General features: G+C 51.4%; 1 protein-coding gene across 7 annotated transcripts in view; it reads left to right on the top strand.

The window, feature by feature from the left end:
* LOC143826983 (putative short-chain dehydrogenase/reductase family 42E member 2) overlaps positions 1-6,504 on the top strand; it is a 59,366-nt gene that overhangs the window by 1,176 nt on the left and 51,686 nt on the right. For 2 of the 7 annotated variants that reach the window (XM_077316091.1, XM_077316090.1), the window contains exons 1-2: positions 5,223-5,269; positions 5,562-5,678. The gene's annotated coding sequence lies outside the window, so the exon portion shown is untranslated. Of the gene's footprint in view, positions 1-435; positions 564-5,003; positions 5,270-5,545; positions 5,679-6,504 lie in introns of those variants that run through there. The other 5 variants (XM_077316083.1, XM_077316078.1, XM_077316079.1 and 2 more) reach the window with 4 other exon arrangements.

Raw genomic sequence — 6,504 nt, 5'->3', positions numbered from 1 at the left:
GACTAGTGATGGTCTCATACCACTGGACGCATGGTGCTCGTCTAAAAATTAAAACTAAGGGGGAAATGACATTTGCACGTTGATGAAGGGGGGAGAGTGGCGGAAGGTCCAGTGTGGAGGTAGGGAGTAACTTTTAAGGGGGGGCAAAAGGGGGGGAATCCGAGGGAATCTGTACCTTTTTAATTCCCCTCAGCTTGGAAGTGAGACTAAGGAAAAATCAGCACAAAAGCCCTCTCAGAAACGTGGGGAATCAGGATCCAAAAGGCAAACTGAGTGCTGAAGAAAATCAAGTGTGAATTCACATTACTGAGACAATCTGGCAAAACTCTGTATGTGGGGCTCATTCCCTACATGTGCAAGTCAACCAGTGGGTGATCAACTGTAGAGCCTACCTGTGTGAACCAGACTTGAAGAAGGCATTTCACTGTTTTTCAGGATGATCCAGAGAAAACAGCCTCAACAGAGCGTGGGGATTTCTACATCACTGGGAACAGGGGAGTTACGGACGAAGATGGATACAACCAGTTTATTGCACGGGCTGACGACGTTATCTTATCATCTGGGTATGCTGAATTTCTTAACACGCTGCCTGACTCCTGGACATCCTGTTACCCTTACTGGCAATGCAGAAGTTAAAATGAAATTGCAACATGCCAGTTTGGGCTACGATCCTGTGCCACCACTAACTTTAAGATAGCTTCCATTGATAGAAACAGAACTCACATAGAATCATAGAGTTGAAAAGTACATCCTGGGTCATCTAATCCAATCCTCCCCCCACACACACACACACACACACAATGCAGGACACTCACATCCGTCTCGCTCATCCACTGTAACCAGCCGCCCCCTTGAGCCTTCCCAGAATCAGCCTCTCCGTCAGATGGCTCTCCAGCCTCTGTTTAAAAATTTCCAAAGAAGGAGAACTCACCACCTCCCGAGGAAGCCTGTTCCACTGAGGAACCGCTCTGACTGTCAGGAACTTCTTCCGGATGTTTAGATGGAATTTCTTTTGAATTAATTTCATCCCATTGGTTCTGGTCTGTCCCTCCGGGGCAAGAGAGACAAGTCTGCTCCATCCTCCATATGGCAGCCTTTTAAATCCTTGAAGATGGCTGTCAAATCCCCTCTCAGTCATCTCCTCTCCAGGCTAAACAGACCAAGCTCCCCCAACCTTTCTTCATACGTCTTGGTCTCCAAACCCCTCACCCTCTTTGTTACCCTCCTCTGGACACGCTCCAGCTTGTCTACATCCCTCTTCAACAGGGGTGCCCAAAACTGGACACAGTATTTGGGGAGGGTGGAAGGCCTCATAATTCACGATGCTTTCCCAGGAAGGAAGACCATGTGTACATGCTGACACCTCTCTTGGGTGAAACATCAGACAAAGAATTGGATCTGGAACTAGTTCAGGGTGTCCAAAGAGCAAATGGAAGTTTGTTTCCTCCCCAGAAGCCCGGATTAGTCCCAGTGGAAAGTAAAAGTGCTATAACTTCAGAGCCACCTACCTTTGTGCGTTATAACAAACTAGAGTTTGATCAAAAACATCCCCAAATCGGGAAACTTTCAGCCATGTGCTGCATGTGAGGGGGAGAAGGAGATGCAAGGGAGCATGAGAATGAGAAAAGCCAGCCCATCTGGCCTGTGCCATATTGTCCAATTTTAGGATAGCCCTAGGAAATGTACCATTTGTGACATGTTGATGGGCACCCCTGTTATAGTACTCATAGAATCATAGAATAATAGAGTTGGAAGGGACCTCATGGGTCCTAGTTTTTACATGTAGCGATTCACGAATATTTTTTTACTTCCCAGAATCCTTGGTGGGAGTTTGCTCCTTAGTCCTCGTTGCTTAGATACTCGGGTGCAGCCGGCTTATGAGTCTCTTCTTTCTTGAAAAGTTCTATTGGTTTTGATCCCACGGATCTATTCCGTCAATGGTGCCCCTTCCCCAGTGCCGAGAGCTTCCTGCCGATGGAAAGGACCTCTTGCCCTAGAACAAACTGTGGCTCTCCAGATGTCCGTGGACTACAATTACCATGAGCCCCTGTCAGCATGGCCAGTTGGCAGGGGCTCATGGGAATTGTGGTCCAAGAACATCTAGAGAGTCCATGGTCCATGAACATCTAGAGAGGCAAAGTTTGGCCACACCACTATAGAGAAAAGCATCATGGCTATCAGAATGGACATATAGGATTCCCAACCCATTGAGATGCCTCCAAGAGGAATGGGTCCCCTTTGGCCCACCAAAAGTTATATTGGTTTTGATCCCATGGATCTATTCTGTCAATGATGCCAAACTGTGGCTCTCCATATGTCCATGGACTACAATTCCCATGAGCCTTTGTATTGTGTTGGCAGTTAGGGCTGGATCCTACACATCCTCTTGGAATTCCCCTTCCCCCGCCCGTCTTGTGATATTTGGTAACTTTGTCGGTTATGCAACTTGTGAGCAAGTGGTCCTGGGGTTAGACAGGCTACTGAACCAAATGTGCTGATTTTGTCCAATGTCCCTTGCCTTGGTTACTGCTTTTTAATAAATAAACTGGGGATGGTTCCAGATCAGAGCCTTTTACATGTTCATTGCTCCTCATAACGAGACCCCGTCATCTCAGTGCCCTTCCTTATATGGGCCATTGGTCTCTTCCCTGCCCCATTTGGAACAACTCTGCGATCTAAAGGTCAAAACCAATGGGTTAGTTATTTGCCTGCTCCCAAGACCAAAGTTTCCAAAAGTGCAGAAGTCTGTTGAAAGAGACACAGCTGAAAATGTCAAACATTCACCGTGTGCAGGAAGTGGACAGAGCCTACTTCCACAATAGAGAGCAAGCAGCCTTAGCATTGTACCATTTCTTAGTGATTCAAGGGGGGCTTGAGTTGGCCGGGAACTGCAGGGTCATTGCAGGTGAGCACTCCACCTCCAGCCTCTCCGGGGAGTGTGGTGGCAGGGTTTCAAGTGTCCTAGGCACCCTCTTTTGTTCCAGGGAAGAGGCAAGGTGGCACCCGTGCTCTTTTCTGGGCCTCAGGGAGGTGGGAAGATTTGAACGTGCTCTCCTCCCTCTCCGTGGGAAGATGGCATGCAGCCTCTGCATCACACCCCTGCGCACACCCCCATAACTGTAGAAAGAAGCGCCAGTAGCACAAAGTCTTGCAGTGCAATCCCGGAAGAAAATTGTATTTTATTTGTTCCAGATTTTATTTGTTCCATTGTAATTACATATTCATTTCTTAGCAATTGAATTCATATAACTGCCTCCAAAACATAAATCTTCTGGTGCAACTAGATTAAACTTAACATCAACATGGCAATAACACTAACATAATATCAGCATAACGTATTATTGTTATTCATTGTCAAAACGATCAAGATTTTTTCCCCTTGTCCCTACTCTCTCTTGCTTTACTGCTCCGACTATTAAATTAAATAGCAGCTCTTTTGATTTTCATGCGGCCTCCGTCTTAGCCACCCATCGCTATTTAAATGAAGCACAGAAAGCAGATTGTGTGCGACGTCGTGCATAACCGCAAATTAGTAGCGATTACAATTTGCCACATTCCTGCTACTTTGAACTCGTGCGGAAGGGCCCCCAGTTCTCCCCCTTCCCCTTTCCTTTTTGCATTGTCCCCGCCTACAAAACACCATGTGCCTTGACTGCGTTGACAGAAGTAGTGATAAAAGAGTTATTCTTCCTTAAAACCGTTCCAAGAGGATTGTGAAAAAATATGGGGCTTGCCCATGTATACCTCCCATCTGCCATTCCCAAAGCATGAGGGAGTGATGGACACGATTCACGTCTCCAGAACCTGCGCTGCCTCCCAGTCTGCAGCCAGGAGGAGAAATGGAGACCTCTCTCTTCCTTCCCTCTGCAGAGGCCGGTCGGTTCCCCAGGAAGGCCCCTGTTCTTCGGAGGGGTCCTGGGCTCAGCTCGAACCGGCAGAGTGGAGGAGCCTCTACAGCACCTCTGGGGTTCCCATCCGCGGCTGGAAGCAGGGGAAGGGCTGAATCCTGGGCAGGGTCCAGGCCCAAGGAATACGGGAGTACCTTATTTCACAAGTGAGATCTATCGGGAAGCGATTTCTGCTCAACATGAAACCACCAGAACGGCCGGTTTGCATCCTTTCCAGAGTCAGTGGCTGGGCAGCCCACGCCTTCTGTTCTGCTGTCACCAGAGCACCCCCTGAGGGACGGATTCTCCGCCAGAGGAAAGCCCCAGAACCCATTGTGATGCCGGCTCAGAACCGGGCTTTTTCGTTGGGAGCCCAGGGCCCAACCGTCATTTGATTACAGAGCCTTCTTTCCAAAAGACGTATATCTGGATCAAAGTGCTAGAAATGGAGAGGAAACTGATAAGAAGGACCTTGTCTCTCTTTCTAGCATTGAGGAGACCTTTGCATTTGTGAGTGTGAAAGCCATTGTGCAGAAAGGGGGGAGAAAGGCCAGCGGTAAGGCGAGCCCTGCTGGATCAAGCCACGCCTGTGTCTCTTACACTGTCCCTTTTTCATCAGCGGCTCTCCAGCCCGGCTGCTTCTGAGAAGCCCCCCAAATGCAGTCTGAGGCCATAGTCCTCCTTTTCACCTTGCCCCTCTATCTTGAATGAAAGAGTTTGGTATTTCCCCAGCCCTTCCAAAAGGACAGGTGAGGAACCCTGCTGGGTCGGACCCAGAAGGCCCATCCAGCTGAGCTCCCTGCTTTGAAAAGAGACCAGCCAGGTGCCAGGGAAGAGCTGGGCAGGCAGGACAGAGAAGGGGCAGCCGTGCCCCTTCTTCCTCTGTAGGATCTTGCCCTCCTGGGGAAGGAAGGGCCATCACAGGCAGCATGGTCGGTCCAAAGGACAGGTGCCCAGCTGGTGGGCTGGGAAGGACTCAGGGAGGTGGGGGGGGTGGACCATGGAGGGAGGGGTTTCAAGGGGAAGGGACCCCCGGGGATTTAGATGCCAGGGAGTCCAATTCACAGCGGTTTTCTCCAGGGGAACTGAACTCTGCTATCTAGGGACCAGTTGTCTTTTTCGGAGTTCCCCCAGTCCATCCTTTGCCTGGTTTTGGCCCCCCTGCTCTTCCCGGGACTCCCAGGCAGACAATTTCTGACAACGGAGGGTGCCATTCCTGTTGTGACGACAGTCCCTGTTTGAATGGCTTCATCCCACGGATGACCCATGGGGGGGAAAGAGGGAGAACATTCACCACCCCCCATCACCCCCTGCAGATTTTCGACGAGCCAGATGATCTGGACTACGACAGCGATGCTGACTCCTCTTCCATCTGTAGCGAAGTAAGATTTCCGTGGGAGTACTTTGGGCAAAGACCCAGGGGCACAGTTGGGTGTACAGGTCAGAGGGACAGAGAGAAGCATCCAAGGAACAGGCCCCCAGGCGGGCAGCCAGAACCTGAAAAGGGGTCCTGGAAAGGGGTCCTGAGAAACCAGACGAAACCGGACGGAGAATGGGAGGGGGGCTCCTGACTCCATGCCCCCTCCTTGGGGCAGAGGAGTTTGCTGCTCTGTGCCTCTGGATTCCAGCTTCCGTAAAGTCTGAAGCTTTCCTCTTCTTCCTCCTTCCCTCCAGGCTTCCATCAAGAGCCACGAAGTATGTTCAACACCGAGTGCCTTTCTTTCGAGCTGGGAAAACTCGTCGAGTGACAGCTCCTGGGGCCACTTCCCATGTGGAGGACGACTGATTCAGGTACACCCGCCCAGCCCCCAGACACCCGTCCTGCCAGTCAGGGCAAGGAGGCCGAGAGGGACAAGAATCTGCCCTCCTCGGCCGTTCTCCCCCAGATTCCTTTCCTCCCTCTAACTGATTGGCTGGCCTGAAGAAACCTCATCGAGCCACGCCCCTCTCAGCTCTCCAGAGCGTTGATTGGCTGGCCCTGCCAGTGACCTCCCAACTTCAGAGAGGCCTGGCTGGAGCCTGAAAGATCCCGCTTTTCGGCAGAGAATTCCCCTTCCCTGAATTCCTTGCCCTGAAGCCATGGGATTTAGCCTAGCGGGGCCCCTTGCAGCTAGCCCTCCCCCTCCCAAAGTGCGGGTCACCTGGGCGGAAGATCCACCTGCCCGAGGATGCTGGGCAGGGGTGAGGGTCAGGCTACAGCAGGGCATCCGTAGCATCTGATCATGGCTGGCAAGGAGGAATACTTGTAATACAGTGTCATATCCTTAACACTTTTTCCTCCTCGTAATATTTGTGAAACCACCCCCTGGGAGGAGACTGTCCTGGCTAACAAAAACCTCTCAGAAAGAGACTGCAGAAAACCTGCAGGCTCCTGATTGGCCACCTAGACTAAGGCCCGCCCTACAGAGGCCTGCGGAGCCCGCTGGCCGCCATTTGGCCTCTAGCCTTTGCCGAGCACAGGTAGGCCTCAGGAGCCTCAGCGCTCTGCCTGCCTGTAGGCCTCAGGAACGATTGGGCCCTCGCCAGGACAGGCCATGGCAACCCAGGAGTTCTAGCTAGTCTGCTCCTCACCACCGCAGGGAGAGGAGGTCAGTAGGGCTGCCAAGGGGAATGAGAA

Source organism: Paroedura picta, chromosome 17 (assembly GCF_049243985.1).
Source record: "Paroedura picta isolate Pp20150507F chromosome 17, Ppicta_v3.0, whole genome shotgun sequence".
In the NCBI taxonomy this organism is placed as follows: domain Eukaryota; kingdom Metazoa; phylum Chordata; class Lepidosauria; order Squamata; family Gekkonidae; genus Paroedura; species Paroedura picta.
This window is presented reverse-complemented; position numbering and strand designations above follow the sequence as displayed.